The sequence below is a fragment of the Ambystoma mexicanum genome, chromosome 4q (genome assembly GCF_040938575.1).
Source record: "Ambystoma mexicanum isolate Mex_15411 chromosome 4q, UKY_AmexF1_1, whole genome shotgun sequence".
Taxonomy (NCBI): domain Eukaryota; kingdom Metazoa; phylum Chordata; class Amphibia; order Caudata; family Ambystomatidae; genus Ambystoma; species Ambystoma mexicanum.
Window position 1 is genome coordinate 564114049 of NC_090928.1, and position 27589 is coordinate 564141637.

The following is a 27589-nucleotide window of genomic DNA, read 5'->3' on the forward strand; positions in this document are numbered from 1 at the left end:
AATGTTGAGCTGAGCGTGGGAGAGCGGTCGCCGGTAGCCCTGCTGGAGGTTTAGGCCTTGGAAGCCCTGCCTGGCCCCAGCGGGCCTCCGTGAGTTATAAGTGTTTTTTTTTTTTCCATTCGATGCCTTTTGCATCCGCGCTCTGAGCGCGTTGTTGTGCCTGCTCTCCCCTCCCCTCCCACTTCCTGGTCCTCCTCTCCCTCCCGCCTCCCAGACGCCCACCCCCCCCTCTGATTGGCTGTCCGGCTGCCTCCCTTCTGGGCTACTCAACGCCCGCTCCCCCTGCTCGCTTCTTTGTTGAGCTGAGCGTGGGAGAGCAGTCGCCGGTAGCCCTGCTGGAGGTTTAGGCCTTGGAAGCCCTGCCTGGCCCTAGCGGGCCTCCGTGAGTTATAAGTGTTTTTTTTTTCCATTTGATGCCTTTTGCATCCGCGCTCTGAGCGCGTTGTTGTGCCTGCTCTCCCCTCCCCTCCCACTTCCTGGTCCTCCTCTCCCTCCCGCCTCCCTGCCCGCCCCACCCCCCTCCCCTTCCTCTTCATTAACCATTCCCTCCTGGGCAGCCCTCTGCCCGGCAGCCCCCTGCGGCTAAGGGCCCCTAGGCCAAGGGCGACTCCTACAGTTGCGGCTCCCTGTGTGTCTGCAGGTGTCCGCAGGGGACGCCAGGCGCCAGCATCACTTGCTATCTCCACCTTCTCCCGGCCCACCCCACCTACACCGGGTCACTACATTCGCATTGGTGTCTTCACCTCACTGTGTCCAACAGTCGTGGTTAACTGGGGTTTTTCTCCCCTCGCAGGATTCTCAAACTTAGGTGGGCTCTCCACTGTGTACCTAATATGCATTACTGTTGTTGCTTCTGAAATGTGGTAAACTAGGGTTTTAATCCCCTCGCAGGATTCTCAAACTCAGGTGGGCTCTCCACTGTGTACCTAATATGCATTACTGTTGTTGTTTCTGAAGTGTGGTAAACTAGGGTTTTTCTCCCCTCGCAGGATTCTCAAACTTAGGTGGGCTCTCCACTGTGTACCTAATATGCATTACTGTTGTTGTTTCTGAAATGTGGTAAACTAGGGTTTTTCTCCCCTCGCAGGATTCTCAAACTTAGGTGGGCTCTCCACTGTGTACTTAATACGCATTACTGTTGTTGTTTCTGAAATGTGGTAAACTAGGGTTTTTCTCCCCTCGCAGGATTCTCAAACTTAGGTGGGCTCTCCACTGTGTACCTAATACGCATTACTGTTGTTGTTCTGAACTGTGTTAAACCTGTGCCTGCCGCCCTATTCCTGACTGCGGGCTCTCGCATCGTCTGTCTTACCCCCCCACCCCCTCCTACTCCATGGTGCTCTCTATCTCGCCTATCTTCTCTAACTGCTTCTCTATCGACTATCCTGCTCTCCTCACTAAATCTGGTAGGAAAAAGTTTAAAAAGGACATCTTGGTCTCCAACCCAGGCCTCCCTATCGCTGACACCTATACCAGTGCCTGCTCCAAGGAAACTCTTACTGACATCCTCTTTTTTGTGCCTTCGCCTGACCTATGGACCCTTCATATGATCTCTGTGCTCTCTCCTTTCTCCTCTTCTCCCATTAATGGTGGCACCCGTTGGGATGTCCTCCTGGCCCCCTTCCGCTCCTCTAAGGCCATCATTAATGTCTATGCTAATGGGACCGTCTTGGTCCAAGGTCCTCAGGCCAACCTTCACCTCTTTGATAGACGCTTCCCTTGCCTCATCAACTTCCTTTCCTCTCCCGCTGTCCCCCCTCCTCTGTCCTCGGCTACCTTGCCTCTACCCTCCCTCCCTGCCCCCTCTCGTGCTCCTTCTTCACCTCCTTCTTCTACACCTCTGCAGGGCGTACCTCTGATCTGTACCCCCCCCCGGAAGTCCTTCAAGGCTGGCAACCTTCTCCACATTGCCACTCTTAACTCTCGCTCTGCCATCAAGCATTCCTCTGATATCTGTCGCCTTCTTGAGGAACTGGACCTTGACGTCCTCGGTCTCACTGTGACATGGTTCACAGCCAGCTCTGTCACCAGCTTTGACACACTCCTACCTGACGGTTACAAGATCTTCTCCGTGCCCAGGCCCAACCGTGCAGGTGGGGGTGTTGCCCTTATCTTCCCTGAGTGGATTCCTGCCACTGTCACTCCTACGCAGACCTACTCCTCTTTTGAATGTCTTGTCTGCCGACTCTCTCTCTCTCCTAGCCATTCCCTTACTGTGGCTACTATCTATCGGCCACCTGGTCAAATTTCCTCCTTCCTCTCTGAGTGGGCTGACCTCTCCTCCTCACTCCTGTCCTCAACCACTCAACTCCTCTTTCTTGGTGACTTCAACATCCACCTTGATACCTCCTGTCCCCCCACTGGACTCTTTCGTGACCTCTGCGACTCTCTCTCACTCTCTATTCTCCCGTCTGAGCCTACTCATTCTGCAGGGCACACTCTTGATGCTCTGATCTCTTCTGACCTTCCCCTCTCTGTCCCTCTCTCCACTCCTCTCTCCTGGAGTGATCACTTTCTCCTAACCTCCCACCTCACCCTCCCTAACCCACAGGCAAAGCCACCCTCATCATTGCCACCCACCTTCTCGGTCATCCGACCCATGAAGCGCGTGTCAGTTGAGGCTTTCGCTGCCACCTTCTCGCCCCCCCCTCCCCCTTCGGCTGACTCCCACCCTGACACAGCCCTCTCCATGCTCCACTCTGCTATATCTGATACTCTTGATATCCTTGCCCCTGTCATGAGAATCCGCCTGAAGCCTAAAGCCAAATGTAACTCCTGGTATGACTCGGATCTCGTCACCCTAAAACGCAAGGGCAGGGTGGCTAAGAGGAAATGGCGTGCTTCATGTTCATCCTCTGATAAACTGGCCTGCCGCCTGCTCCAAAGGCAATACCGTCTCTCCGTTCTCACCAAAAAGAGAGCCCTTATCCAGGCCCGCATCTCTGCGGCATCCAACAACTCGGCTGAACTCTTTAAAATCTGCAAGGAGCTTGCCAACCCTGCTGCAGTCTCTACCTCTCCTGTCCCCTCCCAGGCCCTCTGCACTGCACTGGCCTCTCACTTCATCTCAAAAACTCAGGACATCCTGTCCTCACTCTCCTCCTATCACCTCCCTCCCTCTCTTCCCGACTCTTCCTCTGGCCCTTCTGCAGCCACCCCTCCTCCCTCCTTCTCTGCCTTTCCACTTTTTTCTGCTGACGAGGTTTCCAGACAAGTCCGATCTATGAAAGTCTCGTCTAAACAGGTTCACCCGTGTTCCTCCAAAACTATCAAGGACCACATCGACTCCCTGGCTCCTGCCCTGGCTGACTTTTGCAACCACTCCTTCGCCTCTGGAGTCTTCCCATCCCCCCTCAAGCACTCCCTTGTGCACCCTCTTCTTAAGAAACCCTCCTCCGACCCCTCCTGCCCGGCTAACTATCGCCCAATCTCCATCACTCCCTTCCTAGGCAAGCTCCTGGAGAAACTGGCCATCTCCCAGCTTAACCTCCATGCTGAAACTGTTGGTAGTCTCCATGACCATCAATCTGGCTTCAGAGCGGCCAGAAGCACGGAAACTGCTCTCCTGAACATCCGTGAGGACCTGCTCTTGAACCTCGACTCCAACACTCCGTGTGTTCTCATTCTGCACGATCTCTCTTCTGCCTTTGACACTGTCAACCATGCCATCCTGCTCAACCGTCTCCGTGATGACCTGGGTATCACTGGTCAGGCTCTGGCGTGGCTGACCTCTTTCCTTTCCAATCGACCCTCCCAGGTCCAACTTGGGTCCTTCCTCTCTGACATCTTTTTCTCCACCTGTGGTGTTCCCCAGGGATCTAATCTCTCTCCCTGGCTGTTCAACCAGTATCTGGCACTCCTTGCCCACCGCATCGCCGCTCTCTGCCCCTACTTTCAGTGCTATGCGGACGACACCCAGCTCATTTTCAGGCTACCCTCAGCCTCCTCCTCTCCTTCCCTCATCTCTGACTGTCTGTCTGCCATCCAGGAATGGTGTGCCGCCAATGACCTCTGCCTTAATGCTAGTAAGACTGAGATTCTACTCATCGGCACACCCACTCCTTCCTTCCCTGTAGCTCTCTGGCCATCCTCGCTTGGCCCTCCTCCTGCTCCTACCTGCAAGGCAAAAAACCTTGGGGTCATCTTCGACTCCACACTCTCCTTCTCTCCTCATATATCTGACGTCTCTAAGAAGTCACACTACCAGCTGCACCTCCTCAGAGGTATTCTTCCCTTCCTCTCCTTCCCCCAGAAGCTCACTGTCTCCCGAGCCCTGGTTCTCTCGAAGCTAGATTACTGTAACAGCCTCTATCTTAATCTGCCTGCCTCCACTCTCCGCCCCCTGCAACTCATCCAGAACAGAACTGCGAGACTTGTCCTTGGCCTCAAGCCCAGGGACCGTATCTCTCCAGGACTGAAATCTCTACACTGGCTCCCAGTGGCTGCGAGGATTAAGTTCAAAACCCTCTGCATTGTCCACAAGGCCTTCTGGGGCCTGGGGCCTAAATACCTTCAACTCGCTCTTGCTAAATATCTTCCTTCCCGAGCCCTTCGCTCATCCATCTCCAACTCCCTCAGGATCAGCCGCTTCTCGAAGCAACGAGTCGGGGGTCGATCTCTCGCCGTGGCAGGGGCCTCCCTCTGGAACAGCCTTCCTGCCTCCCTGAAACTTGAGGAGAACCATCTCCGGTTCCGGAAGCACCTCAAAACCTTCCTCTTTGCTTCTGCTTTCTTTCTCCTTTTCCCCTGCTAAAGTCTCGACTGAATCTGCACCGAATCTGCAACTGGGCCACTCTCACCGACCTCGGTCCTGGTCCCAGCCACTCTCCTCTTGCACTGCCTCCCTGCAACCCCTGCACTGAGGGACTGTCTCTGTATCCCTACAGCCCCCCTTTCCCAGCACTTGTCTGCACTTACCTTGCCACCAGCTGGCCCTATTTATTTACTTATTCTACTTACTTGTACTGAACTTCCCCCCTCCCCTTCCCCTTGCACTTTTCCCTTCCCCCTACCCCTGCACTTGCGCGGTCTGAATGACATCTGGCCTAGTAGGATAGTTGTCTGTCTTCCCCTTGTTCCCCCCTCCCTGCCTCGTCGCGCCTTGAAACACTTGTGTATAGGCGTGTTACAAATGTCATATCATATCATATCAATGCTGTGTAGGACGCCGCTTGACAAGAGAGATAAAACGGATGAGAGAAAAGAATACTTTATGATCAGGACCAATAAAGAAAAGAATAGTCAGATGGGGAATAAGGGCTTTGAGGAGCAACAGCAACCAGGGGGGAAGTTTACATAAGAACAGGAGAGGAGATCTCAAGGAAAATCCATGGTAAATACGGGGTGTAGGGAGCACAGGGACACGAGGTGCTGGTTATTCTGTGTTAGTGTATGCCACCTGGCAAATTCATATACATATCCTGGCATTGACACTAAGTTGAAGTAAACTAGAGAGTGTAGGAAAAGGGGGCATTTTTCCCGCTGTTGTGCCAACTTTGTTAAATTATGGGGGCAGAGCTATCCTATAATCATGAGAAGAGGGGAGCTGATAAGTACAGGAGTGATGAAGGTTGCTGCTTTGTCAGTTGCAGATCAGGTGAGAAGTGTTCTTATTATCCTGCGCAAAGAACTCTCGGAAGAGCTTAAAAACTGGAACTGTAAGGGAAAATTGAGCCTGTGGAGGTCTTGACATGGTATAACCTGTTATTGTGGCATGCAAATCCATCAGCCACATCTATTTGTGTCTATCGTCTTAAGGGCCACGTGTCATTGTGTGGCTGTTAATAGATTTCCACTCCTGGACATTGGTGCGATTGTGGGCCTGATTGGGAGTGCAAAGATTTATGTACCCTAGGCCTAGCTTAGGCTTACCACCATGTCAAACTGGATCCCATCATCATCACCAGTATTGTAGAGTAAGCCACCCCTTTTCAATGCCGAAACACACTGAAGGACTCTGCTGTATGAGAGTCCAAGCTGACATTTATAGTAGGACAGCAAGCCAAAGCATAGGTTCCACTGGACCACAGGAGCAGCTGTGCCACCAGCACTTTCTCTTTGATCCAGCATACTCCTTCTGAACCAATCCACCCTAATGCATGTAGAACCCTGCTTCCACCTGAAGCAAAGGGAAGTGAGACAGATATAGGAAGAGAAAAGGAAAATTAAACAAACAAACTCGTTTTCTTTTGACATACCCCAACATGGACAACAATGCAGGTATAAACAGTTGTGCCTCTTTTATGGTTACCAAATGCAGCCCGATTAAATCGCTACAGGGAATTTGTTCTATTTCTTTTTGTTGCTTTCTTGAACATGGTTTCTTGATCTGTAAGCCTGCCATTTGCTCGTGCTTTTCAAATAAAAATGTGTTTCTGCAACTACTGATTTTGTGCTCAGACTACTACTTTCTTGGATATCCAAAAAGAAAGATTTGCTGAAATACTTACCTCTACAGAAGCACCTTTGATAGTTATTTTAAAGGGATAAGAGGTACGAAGTCAGGACAACAAATGTGCGATTACAATAAATCCCGTTTAAAAAACGAATTTTACATTTTGACATGTATTCAACAGAAAACAGCACGCCACTTGTTCTTCTCGTTGCCATGACACATTGCTATTTCTAATGTCATGCAGTTTTTCCTCTCCTGTAATCCGCATTCTGCTCCATTCTTCAGAAAGCATGTCAAATGAGGAGAATAATGTGCTGGCACTAGGTAGTCCCTAACAAACTGCACTGGTTCTTTTGTTTTTCTACGAAATCTGTTACATGAAACATGACTTTAATAAAAATGAAAGGACAATTAAAACTGCACAAAAAGAGATACGAAACCAAAGATGTAAGGAGGCAATATGAATCTGCTTTCTATTTTTCATATTGTACCTTATTCAAATAATGTGTATACATTAAGACATAATTAATTAAATCATTCTCAAACTATTAACAACAAATGGAAAATCTAACAGTTGTTGAAATAGAGTTCAGATCGAGAATGTGATGATTGCAGTGAAATTCCCATTTTGTTGTTTGCATATTTCTGAAGACTCCTGAATGTGTTTACAACAAAACCGCGTTGACTCATTCTGACAACAGAACGTGAATCATATGGCAAGTACAAAGCCTTTCATGAGGGTGGAACATAAATGAAGATTGCAGGATGAGAGTCAAACAGCACCTCGCATTTTCAAGCCTATTTTACACTATAAATGTATGTTGAAATATGTGATAAACACTGTGCATGCTGATATTGATTAAATAAAGCAGCAACATCACAGAGATTTTAGCAAGAAATACCACAACCTGTGTGTGCATTCTGCTTATTTGACAGACACCTCAAAGACACTGTTAGGCAGAATCATATGCAGTACCCTTTGGGAACACTACACACAATTAAGACTACAAGTGTAAGTACAATTTCACTTTTGGTACAAGCCTGTATTACACAGTAATGTGGTAGCAGTGGCTGAGCAGCCAGACCTATCTCAAGAGGAAAGTGAGCAGTACAACAGGTTACACAAAGGACTAGCAAATACAGTAATTCAAACAAACACTTAATCAAGGTTTCTTGGTAAAAGAATATTATTTACACAGTCATTCGGAAAATATTCCACTAGTAAGACCAGCTCAATATCACAATCGAATATACTACAATGCACAACCAAGCCGTTTCTGAACCAGTTCAGCTCCCTTGAAGTGGGAGCACAATGGCACTTCAGTTACTTTAAAAAGGGGTAGAAAGACAAGGTTATAACAATCAACAGCACAAATACTTTCATAGGCAGGGCAAAGGGTTTCAGTTCACTAAAACCAGCAATTCAATTCAATAGGCCTGGGCCCAAGTCAATGGTTCAGAGTCTTGTATAGGATTGCACAGTTCTGGTAGTAAACAGTTAAGTCTTTGCCATGGATCTTAGAAGAAATTGGTCAGACAAAGAGAGATTGGTTTAGGGAAGGACAAGCATTCAAAGTCAGGAAAGTTTCACAAACTTTCACTGCGGCTGAACGGAGTTCTGCTCCGCACTTGCACAGTACCTTGTAAGTGAAGAAAAGCTGTAGCTGAGGCAGTTGTTTCTGGCAATTCCTGCAGATCTTGCTGTTCTTGACCTTCATTCGTGGGGACAAGAAGGAGGATGTCGGGAGGTTCAAGCACTGCCTAGGGAAGAGGCCACAAGCTTGGCACAAGGTCGGTTTAAGGTGTGAGTGCCTTAAAGACCACAAACTGGTATCCTTCCGACTGGCTATCTGGTTTTCAACTGCACTCTGGAGAAAATTCGACCAGTATGGGCACGGTGTCCAGGCGGTTTACTAGTTGGTTGTTCCCACCAAACTCAAGGGAAGAAGTTAACCTTGAAGGTCTTTTCTGTTGATGGAGTTTCAGGCAATTCGGTCCTGCAGCAGGGCTTCACTGGTGAACCAGGTGTTGCAACAGTCGTCTTCTTTCAGCTTGTCTTCGGTTCTTTCGTTCGAGTTGTCGACTCTGCTTTCCAAGTCCCAGACACCTGCTTTTAAACAGTGTTCCCCCCATTCATTTCAGGCTGCTGTCACTCACACAGCAGGGTGGCTGTCCTTGCCGGATAGCCAGTTGGCCAATCATGCCAGAGTGCATTCCGGTCTCCTAGGAGACTAACCACAGGGAGTTTTGGGCATCTCCCTCACATCTGTCCACCCCAGACACTCAGGCGGCAGAGGAGGGCTTCAGCACTGAAGCCTGTCAAAGGCCAACAAACAAAGGGAACAAACCTGTTTTGGTGCAGAGACAAACACAAGAAGGACCTTTCCAAAAAGAAATGGCGAAAAAAGTTGACCAGAGTCTGTTTTACAGATAGGTCTTGGGCGCCATGTTGGAAAACATGGCTGACCCGATTTTCAGCTACCGGTGTTCGCGGTCGGGAAAAATCATAGTAGTTTGTTTAAAACCACTGCCACCAGCCATTTCAAGTGGGAAAGGGTAACATTTGACTGTTGCATGAGTGTTTAGACTCAGGGGATGCTAGGCAATCCCTCCAGCACGCTATACTCAATTTCTGGTTGGTTTGTTGAAGGATAATGAGGCAAATGTGTGTCCATCTTCATCAGTCATGACTGTAAAGGCATTTCGTGGTGAGAAAAATACAAAATACAAATATCATGTTCACACAAAATTAATTACACAGTTGTAAAATCATCCATTTTCAATTCATCATAGTAAAATGATCATTCAAATACTCTTTTCTATTGCAATTCATATTACCCTTGTTTTCTAGCTGCCATTATTGTTATTCGCTTTTGTGCAATGTTCCAAACATAATGGCTGCTGAGGTCACAACAATCAAGTCTGCAGAATATATGCTAGACCAAAACTGGTCTGAATTCGTAGTATTTACTGTAGTATTGTCTGTACTGCAGATCTCGTCATAGCCCTTATAATAATGTTGTCTTATTTCGGGGCAGCCAGTCAAAATGTCTTGCTGTTTCAAGTTCCAGGGTGCAAAGTCAGCATAGGAAAATGTTATGTTGAATGCCATGCTGCACGCCCATTCCAGAGTCTGCAGAATATTTAAGCGTAAGTACACTATGAAGCAACGCAGGCGCAACAGCATAATTTAGTTAAATAGGTGCTGCAGACTCTAGAAAGATGGCCTTTTCCGGTACACACCTTACACTGTTTTTTCTTGCCTAGGTTGTCAATGGGCCTCATTATGAGTCTGGCGGTAGCCGTGCTGGTAAAAACAGCACGACTGCCGCCTGCATCATTTTTTTCTGCTGCCCTGCAATGGGGATTTGCCAGGGCATTCCGGAAATATTTTTCTCCCCATTCGAGTGCCATTGGACTCAATAGGAATGGGGAGGTCGGATGCACCGGCACCATTCATGAATGGTGCCGGTACATCCGACAAGGTCTGCGAGCGGGTGCCTTTCCGCTGGAGGGCAAAAAGGCACCTACTCACAGAACTCATAGTTTTCCAGTCCAGAAACAACGGTACCGGTAAGCTTACTGGTAACGTTGTATCCAGACCGGTGTAGGCGCCCTCGCCGTCTTTAGACATGCAAAGAATAAATTAGACTCTCCCCAGACGGGGAATAAGGCTAAGAGGACAGGTTGCGTGAGATCAATAATAGTTTATATATCTGGCATCCAAAGAATTCTGCTGCCCGAGAGCGCTCTAACAAAAATCACAGTTACATCATATTATAAAGGTACATTTCGTCATACATGACGCAATTAGTGTAGTGTGTCAAAGCAGTACAGGATTGGTCAGTAAGTATAGGCACATATAGCGATGACGATACACTTTCATCTGGATTGGTTGCTCTTTTGCCAGGAGGATGGACTTTATGTGATCTGTTGCCAGTGTCCAGGAGGGGTGATGCTCAGGTTACTGTGAGGTGGGGCGATCGCTAACTAAGCGACCATAATACATCTCTGTGAAGCTTGCACTAAATAATGACTTTGACATTCGTTTGAACAAATCACTGTAAACCTATAAACGTCTTATATTTATTTACATCGTCAATAACAGTGACTTATATGGAGCATCAGATTAAAGGGCTTTGACCATCATGATAACATAGATTGAAGCTAGGATCTGGACTCATACAGAATCTAAGGCACGTTGTTATGTGTTAGTATTGGGAAGCGATATATGGTGACAGAGGTGTAATGTTATTTGGGGGTCTGCATGGCAGTTATCATGGTGGGGTCACATATTTGGTACATCAAGTGAATACCTTGCAAGGACACATGGTTACATTGGCAGTCATTTTCCAATGGCGAGGGTGAGGGGGCATGGACAGATTTGCGGAGGTGGATATTTGGCTTAAGCTGGTTCACACGCAGGGCAGTGATCTCTGAGGAAGAGTGGGTTGTTACATTAGTTCTTTGTTGCAATTACCTCCAGCTTCAGCGTGAGAATGGAGCCGCAGAGTTTTCCGGACACAGAGAGAGAAAAGGTGGGGGTCATGTGTGCTGCGTGTGCGGCGCTGCAAAGGGGAGAGAAGCCCTTTCGTATTATCGCACTGAGGTCTGGTTACCAAGATGGTGTCAAGGGGGTACAAAGATGGATGCCTTGTGTCCTGCGCTATTGTCCCATCTACGCAAATGCCAACCAATGTTGACATTGCATAAGGGCGATGGGGGAAACCCCACTATTAGAGGCACATGGTCCAAGTTTGTACTAAGGAAAGGAGGGACGGGGGGTCTACTGGCCCTTCACTCCCACACACCGGCAAACTTGTAGTGAGGCAGAATCTTTTGTATATTATCATAATTCTTAAACTTTTTTCCAAGAGACACCCAGCTCATTCACAGTTGGAATAATAAGACCAAGTTCCTCTAAATGTAACGCTCACCTGGTATCCACGGGGATGTAACTCAGCCTGTTCTGACCTCTTACGACCTCAAACCCTTCCCTGGAGTCTACTCGACTGGAGACTGGGCCTGAAACACAGGATTGGTAGAGTCTAACTCCCTATTGTCCCTGTGTGCTTGAATCTCTTCTTCCCTGAGGTCCAACCCTTCCCTTTGATCCACAGCTCACCTTGTTTTCTTGGAAAGTGTGCTCTCCGTCCTGCTTTCAGCGCATGGGCGCGTTGATTGATGCAGGCTTGTTGCTGCTTAGTTACTTCACTGGCAAGAGTCCGACAGGTAAGTATAATGAGTCTTTTGAACAGTTCTCTAACTTCATTCCTTTACTTCCTTAGGTGATGGCCGGCGTCGGGGGATGGCGACGTGCTGCTGAGATGAGTAGCACTGAAGGTGAGTGAGAGCACGATGCGTGATGCAACACTTTCGTATTTGTATTGAACTGAGTTCTTTTTCTGTGTCTTTTAGGTGCTGCAACATTTTCAGCGTGGATGCCGGTTATGAAGAAGAAATGCGGTGAGTAAGCGGGGTATGCGGCGCCCCTAGATGTTTCCACACTAACCTGGAGTGTCTTTTCCCTCTTGCAGAGTTCCCCAGAACGGCTGGGATTCTGGTAAGCGTTTGAAGCTCGAACAGTCTTTAAAAATAACCAAAGATTTGCTGAATGCTTACTAATGCCTTTTTTCTGTTCTTTTCCCTTTTCCTTAGGAAGCGGCGTGCCGGGATGAGAATGAAAACGCCGAAGATGCCAGCAGAACAGAAGAAGCGATGAATGATGGGCAGAAGCGCCGCAAGGTAAGGCTGTTCCTAACGGTGTTCTTGTACTTGCAGCAGCTGAGCGCAGAAGGAAGATGCAGCCCTACTGGAGACCGATCCGAAATACGGTGAGTGTCACGCTGCAGGTGCAAAAAACACAAAGCATGATTCTCAGCCTGGACGTGGCTTAAATAGTCTCTGGGTATCCTAGGTGTCTCTGGTCTGAACCACACTCAAATGACTAGACTGCACATGCAGTTCTGGGAACCGAAATATGTGGGGGCATCCATCTTGTCCCCATCAATGCACAACAAGTCCAATCCCCAATGTTATCCTATGGGAGTGAGAGAGTCTGGTGCCACAAGTGCCAAGTCTAACTCCAAGTGGGTCTTTGGAGGGATGGAGAGGCCCTTGAGGGCCATGTAGGTGATTGTGGCCTGGCTCCAACCTGACATCTTGGAGGGCTGGGGACATGAGGGGCAGGAATCATGACAGCACTCCCCCCCAAGACCCCTCTCAAGGTGGCTCTTCTGTCTGGTCCTGGTTTGTTTGGATGGTTTTGATGAAATCGTCTAAGCAAGCGAGATGCATGGATGTACTCACAAGGCTCCCATGTCCTGTCTTGTGGACCATACCCCTTCCAGTCTACTAAGTAGTATAATTTGGATCTGACGTACTTTGAATCCAGGATGTCCTTGACTTTGAATTCTGGCTCCCCGGTGACTACTACTGGCTGGGGTGGCGTTGCTACCCGGGTCCCAGGTTGAACAGGTTTAAGGATAGACACGTGGAACACAGGATGAATCTGCATGTTTGACGGCAAAGCTAGCCTGACCGCCACAGGATTTATCACAGAGGTGACGGTGAATGGACCCAGGTATCTTGGACGGAAAGTTTGTGTTCCTTTAATGGACACGTGTTTTTACGCCAGCCAGACTTTGTCTCCCACTTGGTAGTTGGGGGCCTTTGCTCGGTGTTGATCAGCAAACTTCTTTTGGCGATTCTTAGCTTCTTAGTATTCAGCTGCCCTTTTAAAGGTTTGAGAAATGGTTGTGTGCAAGGTTTTGACTGCTGGCATTTCCAGGTTTGGCAGAACATCCAACTCAGAAGTACGTGGGTGCCTTCCGTACATGGAATAAAGGGTGTCTGCCCAGTGCGGGTGTGTAGGGAATTATTATAAGCATATTCAGCTATCCATGATAGGTTGAACCAGCTTCCTTCAGCTTGATGTAACATGCAAAGCAGATACTGCTCGAGCGTCTGATTTGTCCTCTCAGTTTGACCATCCGTTTGGGGATGTTGACTGGTGGATAGCCGGATGTCGATCTGGGCCATAGAGCAGCATTTTCTCCAGAAGTTAGATCCGAATTGAGTACCTGGGTCTGAGACTAAAACTGAAGGAAACCCATGGAGCCGTACAATGCCTTCAAGAAATACATTTGCCAGAGTGGAAGCATTTGGGAGCTCCTTAAAAGGAATGAAATGTGCCATTTTTGAAAATAGGTCCACAACCACAAGAATAGTGTTAAACCCTTGACTGGGTGGTAAGTCAGCAATAAAATAGAGGGACAACGTGTGCCAGGGTGCTGGTGGGATTTCCATTGGTTGTTATAGCCCTGCTGGTTTCTGCTTGGATGACTTGTGTTGAGCACACAATCCACAAGATAGGATGAATTGGATAATGTCTTTACGCCGCGTGGGCCACCAATAATTTCATTTCACCTTGGCTAGGTTTTTAGCGATTCCAGGGTGGCCCTCGATCAAGGAATCATGATAACCGGACATGACATGTTCTCATAGTTCTTGGTTTGGTAAGAATAAATGATTCCTGAAGTAGGGCAACTGATCTTTTATCATGTAATGTTCTCCTTGTGCACTCCACACTTGTAATTGTTCCGGACTCATCAGGTTTTGGATTTCTTCATGTAATTCTTTCTGAGTTATGGTTGCTGTGATTCCTAAGAGCTTGTCACTCGGGATGATTGCTATTGGGTCAGGGGTCTGATACCCTTGCTCTTCCACCCCCATACGGGAAAGGGCATCGGCCTTCCCGTTTTTCACCCCTGGTCGAAACGTAATCACGTAGTCATATTCAGCAAAAAAAAGAGCCCAATGTAGTTGTCATGAGGATTGGGCCTTTGCCGTTTTTAGGTACTGCAGGTTGCGGTGGTCAGTTATTACGGTGATTGTGTGTCTGGCGCCCAAGAGGTAGCGCCGCCATGCCTTAAAGGCTGACTTAATGGCCAGGAGTTCTTTGTCTGTGATAGCGTAATTGAGTTCAGGGGGTGTGAATTTGCACAACCAGAAGGCAACAGGGTGTAACTGGCCCGTTTCAGGGTCCTTTCGTGAGAGGACGCTCCCATAGCCATGCTTGAGGCATCCGTTTCTACCAGGTATGGGAGATCAGGGCGAGGGTGGCGTAAGATTGGGCCAGATGTGAATCTTGCTTTGAGTTCCTGGAAAGCTTCCTCGGCTTCTGTTGTCCACTGGAACTTTTTGTTGCTTTTCCTTAGCAATGACTCGATGGGATGCACGATTTGCGAAAATCCTGGGATGAACCGGCGGTAGAAGTTTGCAAAACCCAGCATACTTTGAACCCCCTTGAATGACTTTGGGGATGGCCAGTTCAGGATAGCATCTACCTTGTGTATATCCATTCGGATTCCATTCGGGCTGAGAATAAAGCCCAGGAATTCCACTTTGCAGACGTGGAATGAGCACTTTTGGAGCTTGGCATAGAGCTTGTGTCGACAGAGTTTCTCCAATACGGATCGGATGTGTTTAACATGGTCTTGCTTTGATGCGGAATATAGTAGAATATCGTCGATGTACACTAGAGCACAGACATCAATCAATTCCCGTAGGACATCGTTCATGAAGTATTGAAATGCTGCAGGTGCGTTGCAAAGGCCAAAGGGCATTACTTGATATTCGTACACGCAGTATTGGGTGCGAAAAGCGGTTTTCCATTCATCCCCCTGTTTTAATGCGAACAAGGTGATGTGCCCCCTTCAGGTCTGGTTTGTGTAGATTTCGACATCTTTGACTTGATCAAGCAATTCAGGGATCAGTGGCAGGGGGTAGCATTTTTTTTTACGGTAATCTGGTTCAGTGCACGATAGTCGATGCACGTTCTCAAGTCCCCCTCCTTTTTCAGTATGAAGAATAGAGGACTGGCTGCTGGAGACTTCGAGGGACAGATGAACCCGTTGGCCAGGTATTGGTCAAGATAGGCCTTCAAGATGGCCCCACCCGAACGATTTACGGGGGATCCCAAGAGGTTTGCAACGTTCATGAACCAGTGCCGCCTGCACTTCCTTTGTAGACCAGGGGCCTTTCCGAATGACCAATCACGGGTCGCTTTTGTGCTATCCTACCTGAGTGGTAGCACCGCGGATGGTCTGTCTCCTTTCTGGCCCAAGACGATCCTTTGCTGCATGACTTCAGGGGCTTTCAGCAGGAGATGGAAAAGCTGTTCGCCCGTTGTACTCATGGGCAGGCATTAGACAATTAACTTCTGTCCCTACGCCAAGGGAATCAAGACCTATTAACATAAATAGCCACGTTCAATAGACTCGTAGTTGAAGCAGAATGACCAGTGGAGAAAAGAACCACATTATTTCATCGGGGATTGCGGGGGGAGCTCAAGGATTTTCTCAAACAAGTAGTGAACCCCCCAAATACTGCTCAGAATTCATTAACCTTGTTGTTCAACTGGATCATAGGTTGCAGGACCGAAGAGCAGATCGAACCAGACTGGACCTTCGCCCTATGTATGTGCGTTCAAAGGACAATATTGCCCACACAACGGAAGGTTCAGGAGAACCAATGCAAATCTGGGGGGTCAGATCCCCCTTGACTAAAGCGGAAAGGGATAAAAGGAGACAGCAGCAGTTATGTCTGTACTCTCGAAGGTCAGGTAATTTCCTTAAAGAGTGCCCTGTGAAGCCACCGAGGAGGACGGTAGGGGCCACGGACAAGGAAGATACCATCAAGGAATCGGAAAACTCCCCAGCCCGGCATGTGTAGGGGTCCACTTGCCGAGCGAATAAAGTGAACTACAGACGTCCCATCTGTGGTCTTGATCAATCACCAACAACCATCTCAGATGCACGCAGTAAGAGCGTACATTGACAGTGGAGCCATTGGGAATTACATCGACCAGGATCTTGCGGCAAAGATGGGGCTTCCATTACGCCCTAAATCAACCACTGACACTGTTACCACTGTCGACGGCACAGAAACATCTTCTGGTCCAGTATCCCAATGCACTGCAGCTTTAACCCTTCTGTGCCAGGATGGACACCGAGAATCTATCGTTTTCGACCTCATTAAGGCACCACAGTTACGGTTGATTTTGGGAATGCCATGGTTGGTAGCTCACAATCCTCAAATTGTTTGGTGAGCAAAAGAATTGGCCTTTCCCAAGACTTGCGCCCACACATGTTATCGCCAAGAGAAACAACCAATAGACACCAGAACCTCCACGCTTGCAACTGTGGTAATCGGCACCCTACCAAGTGAATACCAGAACTTTCAAGATGTCTTTCAGAAAGAACAGGCTAATACCCTGCCACTGCATAGACCATACGATTGCCAAATCGACCTGATACCCGGCGCACAAATCCCTTGTGGGCGGATTTACGTACTCACAGAACCAGAAAACCAGCAATGCACTACATGTCCAATCCCCAATGTTATCCTATGGGAGTGAGTGAGTCTGGTGCCACAAGCGCCAAGTCTGACTCCAAGTGGGACTTTGGAGGGATGGAGAGGCCCTTGAGGGCCATGTAGGTGATCGTGGCCTGGCTCCAGCCTGACATCTTGGAGGGCTGGGGACATGAGGGGCAGGAATCATGACACTAAATTCTTTACAGAGTCTGAGCTAATTTATTATATGTCTGATTCACTCGAGTATCACCAAATCTACTTTCCATTGTTTTATTTAACATGATCATGCATAATAGACATTTAATATTCAGTATGTTCCTCTAGATTCCGAAGATTGCTATTCTATTTACAGCATGAAATTTTCCAGTAGGTAATAAGAGAAGTCAATCCCAATTCCAATGTGAGTGCTTCAACAGTGACTGAGTTTGGCAGTCCCAACAGTGGACGGATTAACTTTCCCTCCAATAATGCCAGTCATGCAATATTCTTAGCTGGAAAAGGTTCCAATTCATACACTATGCAGGGAATTGTACTTTTAATGTATACTTCACCCATGGCTTCCACAGAATCACCACATTTCTGCCTGATGTAATTTTTGGTGACTTGCCAACACGCCATAACTCTTCCATATGTGTAGTCTTTATTATGAGATGTGACCGGATGATTACAAATTGTTCTCCCCAGATAGACATACCATTTTACCACCTCCAATCTGACCCCTTCGATATGCCATTGGTAGGGGAGAGAGTGATGTGTATGTGTTCCTATGGTTATAATCTTTGTTTTATTTCTGTTAATCCTCAACCTGTTTTCTTTTGCATATGCATTTAAAATATCAGTTGATCTTTTCAATCCCACTGTGGTTTGATCAATTAATACAGTGTCATCTGCATAGCAGAGCCACCCTAGGTGCACTCCCGCTAATTTGGGATGGTAGTTGTCACACTTTTCTAATACATTGCTTAAGTCTGCCACATATAGATTGTAAAGGGTGGGGGCAAGTACACAGCCTTGCTTTAGGCCGATGTTAGTGTTAATATATTTAGTTTGTGTTCCATACTGTGAAGCCCTAACAGACACACTAGTATTTAAATACAAGGCCTGAATGAAGTATGACAGATATTTATCGTTCCCCCATATCTCTAGTTTACCCCACAGATGGTCCCTGATGACACAATCGAACGCGCCTGTGTAGTCAATAATCAGAGGTCTTCAATCTGTGGGGCGCGCCCCCCCTGGGGGGCGCGCCACCATGCCTGGGGGGGGGGGCACGTGATGCCTGGCCCAGAAGAAGAGTAACGCTTTTTTTTCCTTGCTGCACTGAACTGAGCATGTGCAATGGGGAGCCACTGCGATGTGCTGGGGGCGTGGCCATGGAACAGGAAATAAATGCAGCCTGGATGCGCACTTTCCTGCATTTGGATCGCACGTCAAGGCTGCGTTGTGGTGTCCTGCCGCCCGTGTGAGGTAAGTGACCCCTTTATTTACAACACGGCTCCCCCATGGGAATCTGCCACGGGGGAGCCGTGTTATTAATACAGTACCGGTCCCACCTTCGCCCCTCTCCCCCTGCGTCCCCCATATTAGAGGGCATGGAGGAGAGGAGGTGAGCGGGGGACCAAAACTGATCTGCCGGTGCTGTATTAATTACGCAGCTCCCCCATGGCAGATTGGAGGGCTCCAGCAATCTGCCATGGTGGAGCCGCGTTGTAAACAACACCGGCAGAGCAGTTTCAGTCCCCTGCTATATATTTAATTCAAATTTATCATATTGTGATGATCGGTACCCTCTCTGCCCTAATGATCCTTTCCTCTTTCGAGAATTTACTCTGAAGAAGTATCCTAGTGTGCAGGGGACGGGAATATCTTTTACTCTTGGAGACCATTTCTTGTGACTTTTTTGTATTTACAAATTTTGTGCCAGGGTTGTTGCTTTCCCCCTTGCACCTTTATACTTCTAAAATGTCTTTACCACGTTAAGCAATACTTTCTTTTTTTCTTAACAAGTGGTGTGCAATTTGGACAACTAATGTTTTGCAGCTTCACTCCCCCACCCCATGCCCCGTGGAGGAGAAGAGGCGACCAGGGGACTGAAACTGCCCTGCCAGTGTTTTTTTACAACGCGGCTCCCCCATGGCAGATTGCTGGAGCCCAGCAATCTGCCATGGGGGAGCCGTGTTATTAATGCAGCACCGGTCCCCCCTGCGCCCCTCTGCAACCCCCACATTAGGGGGCATGGAGGAGAGGAGGCGAGCGGGGGACCAAAACTGCTCTGCCGGTGCTGTATTAATAACGCTGCTCCCCCATGGCAGATTGCTGGAGTCCAGCAATCTGCCATGGGGGAGCTGCGTTATTAATACAGCAACGGTCCTCCCTGCGCCCCTCTCCCTCTGCGACCCCCACATTAGGGGGCATGGAGAAGAGGAGGCAAGCAGTGGAGTACCTTTGCTGAAAATGTTGGGGGGGACATGACATCTGCTGAAAAGTTTCCCCAGCTAAATGAATGGGGATAAAATGGTGTGCCATGAAAGTTGTGGGGGGGGGGACAAACACCCCTGTCCCCTCTAAAATTATGCCCATGGACGCAAGCGGGGGACTAAAAACTGCTCTGCTCTCGCCTCTGCCTGTATTAACTTCGCCACTGCCTGTGTTACCCTTGCCTCTGCCTCGGTTACGTGTTGTATGTGACAGCCATTTAATTTTTAATATGTCGATGGCACGAGCCTACGCTATACACAGGGAACTTTTCAGGTACTGCTCTGAGCGCAATGCTATTCCCAACTGGCCATTGCCCCTCTCTGCACAGCTGTCAATGGAAGCAGCACGCCATCCGATCTTCGTATTTCCCTGGTAGGTGCCAGTGCCGTTTGAGAGTAGATAGGAAGGGCGTCTGGGGGACAGGGGTGGCAGCGCCATGCGGGTCATGTATTTGAATCAGGGATTTCAACCCTATCTATTTCTGGGGCTATACCTATCTCTGATGCATTTTACCCAAGAGCTGGGTTTAGCTCCTGCTCATCTAATCCTAATTTGAAGTCTCATGAAGACCCATATATCCTTGTATATCTGTTCTGTTTTCATTGCTGCAGCATTGCTCCATGTAACCTTGACTAACTGTTCTGTTTTCATTGCAGCAGCATTGCTCCAAGCGTCAGTCTATCTATCAACCAAACCATCTGTGTTCCGGCAAGAAAAACCCATTGAAGCACTTGCCCCAATCACGCAGGTAAGGATTTATTTTCCCTGTGTGCCATTGGATGAGTAAATATGCTGATGTTTTATATCCAACCTGTGCAAGGTTGCACCTGCAACCTAGTCCGGGGCCAGACTACAAAAAGAAATTGGAGCTAGGCATGCATGATCTGAATAGTAATTCTTCTGAGGTTTGTACCAATGTATTTTAATCCAACGAGTGTTTCTGACCCATTTTTTTGTGGGGCTTCCCTCCCCCACTCCCAAGCTTTTCAGACCGTTTTTTGCTGAATTGTTGCTTTTTAAAAATCTCCTGTCCTTTTTTCCCCACCCCATATGTCTGACCCTTTTTTGCATGGGGTGTTTCCCACCAACCCCAACCTTTTCACATGGCTCAGTTTAACTCTTTACATGTGGTGTTTGCCATGTTTACGCTTTTTTTGGGGTGCATTTTTACTTTTTTAAAACCGTTTGCAATGTTTCGACAGGTTCAGGCTCTTTTCTCGATGGATCATTTTCTAGTGCCCAAAGATGGTAGGGATCTGAACATTAAAGCGGAAGGAGAGGAGGGAACAGACAAAAGAAATCCTAAAACACGGAAATATAATCACTCTTATTTGGACTTTGGGTTCACATGCATCACAGTCGCTGGGGAAGTGAAGCCACAATGTGTGATTTGTGGTGCTACATTAGCAAATGACAGCCTGAAGCCAACAAAATTAAGGCGGCATTTGGAAACCAAACATGCCGATTTAGCAAGAAAGACCAGGGATTTCTTTGTACGGCAGCTGCAAGGCATGAAAAAGAAAAAGGAGACTGTTAAAAGTATGGCATCTGTACCTGCAAATGCTTTGAAAGCATCTTACCACATTGCATACTTTCTTGGCAAAAACAAAAAGCCTTTTACAGATGCTGAGAAAGTGATTCTCCCAACCATTCTCGCTGTCAACCGGGTAATGCTTGGTGAAAGTGCAGCAGAGAAATGCAAAAGTATCCCTATGTCAGACACAACAATTTGCCGCCATATTGCTTACCTGTCCTCTGATATCAGTACAGAATTGATATCGCGCTTGAAAGACAGCCAGTTCGCCCTACAGTTGGATGAGGCCACTGACACATCAAAAGAAGCTCATTTGATTGCCTATGTGAGGTACTGCCATGGAAAGGAGATGTTGGAGGACTTCTTGTTTTGTAAGCAAATTAAGGGCAGAGCAACTGCACCTGAACTCTTTGAAATTTTAAACAACTTCCTAAGTTCCAACTGCCTAAAGTGGGAGGCGTGTTTTGGTATTTGCACGGATGGTGCTCCTTCAATGTGTGGTGCTAGAGCTGGGCTAAAAGCAAAAGTATTGGCAGTAGCTCCACATATTGTGTGGACACACCGCATGATACACCGAGAAGCTTTGGCTGTGCGCAATATGGGGCATGAACTGACACAGGTTTTGACTTCAGTTGTAAAGATCGTAAATTTTATTAAGATGCACCCTACAAGAGCCCGTCTGTTTGCCACCTTATGTGCAGAAATGGGAGCTGACCATGATGCTTTGCTGTTTCACACAGAGGTCGGGTGGCTATCCAGGGGAAAGGTTTTAAATCGCATCTATGAACTCAGAAACGAAGTGAGACACTTTCTCCTGGAGTCAGACCAGACAAAAGCAGAGCATTTGTGTGATCCACGCTGGCTTATACTGTTGGCTTACCTTTGCGACATCTTTGAAAAGCTACATTTTCTAAACCTCTCCCTGCAAGGCACAGAAGCCACATCATTTGCCATGAATGCAAAAATATCGGCATTCAAGAAGAAGCTGGTGCTTTGGAGGAGGAGGGTTGATATTGGCATAGCCGATGCGTTCCCATTATTAGAAGATGCTCTTGAGGAGACGGAGTATGATCTTTCATTTGTTTCTGAAGTAATTGGAAACCATTTAAATGCTCTCAGAACCAGTCTCGAAAAGTACTTTCCTGATGAAAATTGCAACATGAATGACTGGGTGGTTCAGCCTTTCCTAGCTGACGTAGGAGCCCATCTCCAAATACAACTCCAGGAGGAACTAATGGAGCTCCAAAGTGACCGCCTACTAGAGAGCCAATTCAGAAAATTGTCTTTGGGTGCATTTTGGCAACATGTGTCTGCAGAGTTTCCAACTTTATCGAAATGTGCAGTCAATGTACTGTTACCTTTCAGCACCTCATACCTGTGCGAAATTGGGTTCTCTGCACTTGCAGCCCTAAAGACAAAATATCGGTCAAAGCTGGAGGTGGAAGAAAGCCTGCGGTTGGCTATTGGAAAAATTGAACCCAATACTGACAGGTTGGCTGGTGAAAGGCAGGCCCACCCTTCACACTAGTTCTCCAGTATGCCACTGCCCAACTTGCAAGTGACAGAATTGACAGTAGGTTGTTGTACTTGAGAAACAAATTGTTACAGCACTTGCATAGCAAATGTTACTATAGGACAGCAATTTTGGGCGTTTTTGTTTTTGTGAAATAAATATCCAACACTATTTTTAGTCGAGTCCTCTGTATTGTAGCAAAATCGGAATGCTTTGCCCACAAATATCTGTCCTCTAATCTGATTTGAATCATTGCAAGCAATGATTTTGAAACAACGTGGTGTTTGGCATTCACTCCTTCGTTAGGGGCACCATTCTACTCCAGCGCGTGATAACCGTTCGCAACCGAGTACAATTTTGGAGTCCATGTTTATGGGGGGGCTTGGGCCGAAGACATTTTTCTTAGGGGGGGTTCGGGGTCAAAAAGTTAATCCGCTGGGGATTAAGCAATTGATTTGCCTCCGTCCACTTACTTAGTTATTTTAGAAATATGGTTGCAAATATTTTGCTACTAGAGTCTAGCATGGCCAGTAATCTGACATTTTTTGGTTCTGAAAAAAAAAACCTCTTTCATGAATAGGAATCAGGATTGAGTGACTCAAGCTAACTGAAATTTGTCTGCTGGTGATAATCTGGCTGAAACAGTTAAACAAGATTTGTGCCCAGATCTATGGATTGTGTTTATATACAACATTTGGCAGATTGTCTGGGCCTGGCACCCTTGAGTGTTTAAGACCTGTAATTATTTGTCTTATATACTCTTCCTCAAATATGATGATATAATTGAATACCATGTCCCAACCTACAGTATAATTGGTGTCTGTTTTTCTTCCCAATATAGGTTTCCAACATGTGCACACCAATTTTCCATCGATACTGAGTTGATTTCTTTCGGTATGTAACCCATGATATGTGTACGATAGATATGCCAAAACATTTTCGAGTCACTGGCTCTTATTTGTCTGTATATCATTTTCCAATTTGCGGAAGACCTATCTATTTTATGCCCTCCTAACCGTTGATGGCAATAAGTTATTTGTATACTCAGTCTCTTTTTCTTCTCTGTGCAACTAAGATCCTGCATAGATTTGATATTACGAATCATCTCACGTTGTATCTTTTTTATATTATGGATCTCAAAATCAGATATAGCAGGACACATCCTTGCTTTTTATTGTAATTGATCTTTCCTTTGAGTAAGAGATGCAGTGATTTTCTTTGTGATTGCAGTCATAGTTGTAAAACAATCCAGGGATGTTAGAGGCACTCTATTCACTAACTGGGTCAACACAATGTTCACCTTGTTCACTGCTGTCACTTTTCTGTGCAACTAAGATCCTGCATTGATTTGATATTACGAATCATCTCACAATGTATCTTTTTTATCTTATGGATCTCAATATCAAATATAGCAGGACACATCCTTGCTTGTTATTCTAATTAATCTTTTCTTTGAGCAAGAGATGCAGATGATTTTCTTTGTGATCATATTCATAGTTGTAATACCATCCATAGATTTTAGAGGCCCTCTATTCACTAACTGGGACAACACAATGTTCACCTTGTCCACCATTACCCCAGACCATCTCAGGCGGTTACCATGTGGGTTACAATGCACCAAGTGTGTCGGCCCTCCCCGATCTACGTTTCTCCCTGAGCTCAAAGTAAGAATCAAAGTAAGAATCAGGGGTGCAAATCAGCCCTATTAGTCAATATATGGGAGCATATTTGGTTTGTAGCAAAGATAAAATCCAAACACAAAGTGCAAGTGCCACTGTGATTGGTTTTAAAGTTTAGCAGTGACGTACTGTCTGTAGGTACCAGTGGTAATAAATTGTTTTTGTCAGAGCCTTTCTTTACGTCCAGGAAATCTCCAGAGTTTAAGATTGCATTATTATCCTCTGCTGTCGCACAGTGTGCGTTAAACTCTCAGGCAATAATCATAGCCCCCAGTGGCTCTGTTTCTTGTAAATGCTGTATAGTGTTCTTTAACCCTTCAATAAGGGTTTGAGGGAAAAGGCCACCAGGGGGATCTTACACAACCACTGCCAGAGTCTTACTTTTCAATCTTGGGAAATCGCTCAAAATTGCACATGCATAATTTCTGCACAGATGTCCTTGTTTATATTTACTAACCTGGATATCTATTCTAGCCCCAAGGCAGAGGCCACCTCTAGGTCGGTCTTCTCTAACTTTAATTGCCTTAGGTATGACTAGATCATATCCATCAATATCTAATTGACCTGTGATCCAGGTTTCCTGCAGGAATAATAAATCTGCACCCTTTATTATTTGTTGGCCGGCAGGATTTTTAACAAATGAATGAAATCCTCTGGTGTTCCAGGAAAGCAAATGTATTTGTAAGGTTCAGCGAAAAGGTAATTACTGCCAACCCTGTGTCGTACTGGGTACCCACCTAATGCCCTAATTTGTTTGTGCTTTAGGCAGTGTGATAATAGGTTTTGTGATTAATGTGTGAATCTGCCCCGTAATTTGAGTGTACTATACATGTTATCAGTTGGATCCTTTGAAATGTTGTGTAACAGTGATGAGATTATTTTGTGTCAGTGGAATATACTCAGGCTCGAGATCTAAAGGCTTTTGTTGGAAAATAATCTTATGCTGTATTGCAAAACCTAATGTTTTTTTTAAAAATTGTTTTAGCTGAATTTCATCAACTTTACAATATAGATTTGAATTTTAAAATTATACAAATCATTATTACAAAAAACAGAATGTAAAATCACAACATTAATACATAAAATCAGCACCTCCTTCATTATATACATATCCCATCCTCACTAATTAATTACAAAAATCCATTTAACAATTTTATAGCTAAAATACACTTTCTCTTCTCTTGTTGCACTTATAATTCTTTAATGTGTCGGTTTCTTGCGATACACCATGGGGTAAGGATATAGGCATTGTCATGATGTTATAGGGAGGTGGTGCACTAGCCTCAGTATGGGCCATCTTTTCTTTATCAACCTCTGACATCCAAGACAAAATCTGTTCTAGTTGTTTCGATTGCAGTGTTATTTTGGTATCTAGAGTTTCAAACAATTTAGCTAAAGATGATATAGTTAAGTTCATAGTAGATAGAGTGATTTCCAAAAGCGGGGTCTGAGTTTTTAGTACACTCGGCAAGAGGAATGGTGTCTGTCGTAAGCAAAAGGTGGACTCTGGCTTACGAGGGGTTGGTTGACTAAACAACAATGATAAATCAGGAGACTCATGCATAGAATTTTCTAAAATGTTCTTAGATTATAATAAATTGTTGTCCAATACTGACACATCTTTGTTTATAGGCGAGAGAGAAGGAATTACTCTAGTGATATCTGCCTCTGTCACCCCCACTATTGCAGGCAGAGACCATATCACAGCATTCAATTGTTCTATCTCTGCACTATTACATATAACAGCACTCGAGTTCTAAAGGCTTTTGTTGGAAAACCATTGTATGCTGTATTTCAAAACCTCATGTTTTTTTTAAAATTGTTTTAGCTGAATTTCATCAACTTTACAATATACATTTGAATTTTAAAATTATACAAATAGTCAAATATCTTTCATTTGAAAGACAACATTTAACACACATTACAACATCACTATTACAAAAAACAGAATGTAAAATCACAACATGAATATATAAAATCAGCACCTTCTTCATTATATACATGTCCTATGATCCTGACTAATTTATTACAAAAATCCATTTAAAAATGTAATACCTAAAATACACTTTCTCTTCACTTGTTGCACTTATACTTCTTTAATCTCTTAGCGTACACATTCTTTAAGTCACTTCTGGTATTTCTCTTCTATATTGGAACTTACAGATCACTTCCCCATTCTCAGTTTAATTTTTTGCATGCAAAAAGCTAATCGCACCAATTCTCACCGAAGTTAGTGTTCCACGGAATATTATTCGCCATAAGAGATCAGGGGTTATTTGATCAAAGTCTCGTAACTTTTTTTTTCAGATATGCTACACAAGTTTGCTGTAATAATTGACAATCGACTAGCAGATGTTGTAAAGTTTCAGTCTGCCCTGATTATTTGCAAAAACAACAGACATTTTCTTGGCAATCAATTAATTTGCATTTTGCCTGAATGTCTTTAGTGGGCCATATATTGAATCTCAGGTGCCAAAAACATATATTGAATCTCAGGTGCCAAAAACTGCTCTATTCAGGCATATTACATTTTATATGTAGAAAATAATTATTTTTATAATTTTTATACTTTTGACATTCATCTCTGGTCTTAATCCAATCCATCTGGAATAGTTTAGTTTTTACTCGTGTGGGATTTTCTATAAGTACCTCAAATGAACTATCAATTTCTGCAATGTTCTAGTGCTCACATTTCATTTGTGAACATAGAATTCAATTTACTTAACAGTTGTGGCATAACCGATTTTACAGCCTTGTCTTCTCACCTGTTATAGGTATTTCCGTGTATCTCACTACGCTGCTGGAGTGTAAGTTTATTTTTTTAATTTTTGACTGGCACTCATTCCTGTGTTGTCTGCATTTGCATTCTGGGAGTGGGAGACCAGAAAAAAAGGGAGAGTCTTTCTTACTTCAATTCTTTCTAAATGTATACACATTGATAATTGAATACATTGTTATTTTAGCCACCCTCACTCTGCCATTAACGAATGGGGAAAGCACACTTTCCTTCAATCTTGTCTGTCCGTTTTCATTTCCCTCAACTGACATTTATTCCAAGGCATTCTGTTATGAGCGTGTTCATATTGTGCATTCATTTTTTTACATGCAACTAATTTATTACAAAAATCCATTCAACAACGTACTAGCTAAACTACACTTTCTCTTCACTTGTTGGACTTATAATTCTTTAATCTCTTAGCATACAAATTCTTTAAGTCACTTCTGGTATTTCACTTCTATTTTGCAATTTATAGATCACTTCCCAGCTCTCAGTTTAATTCTATTGCATGCAAAAAGCTAATGGCACCAATCCTCAATTTCCATCTGTCTCCCTCCATTTAGTAGGGCATTTCAGTTGTTATATTTTGCACATTTCATGGCCTTGGTTGTACATTTTTTGGGATATTCTTCTGGTGTAGCTTGTCTCTAAGAACTTCAGCTTCCCATTTATAGTCTTCTCGATTAGTGCTATTTCTTTTTAATCTCAAGAATTGTCAGAGTGGTAGGTTGTCTCGCGTATGTTTGGGGTGGAAACTTGTGTGATGTGGTTTGTGAAATGGCTTGACCTATAAGTTCTTAGTCTCACAATCTACTTTGATTTTCAAATCTAAGTA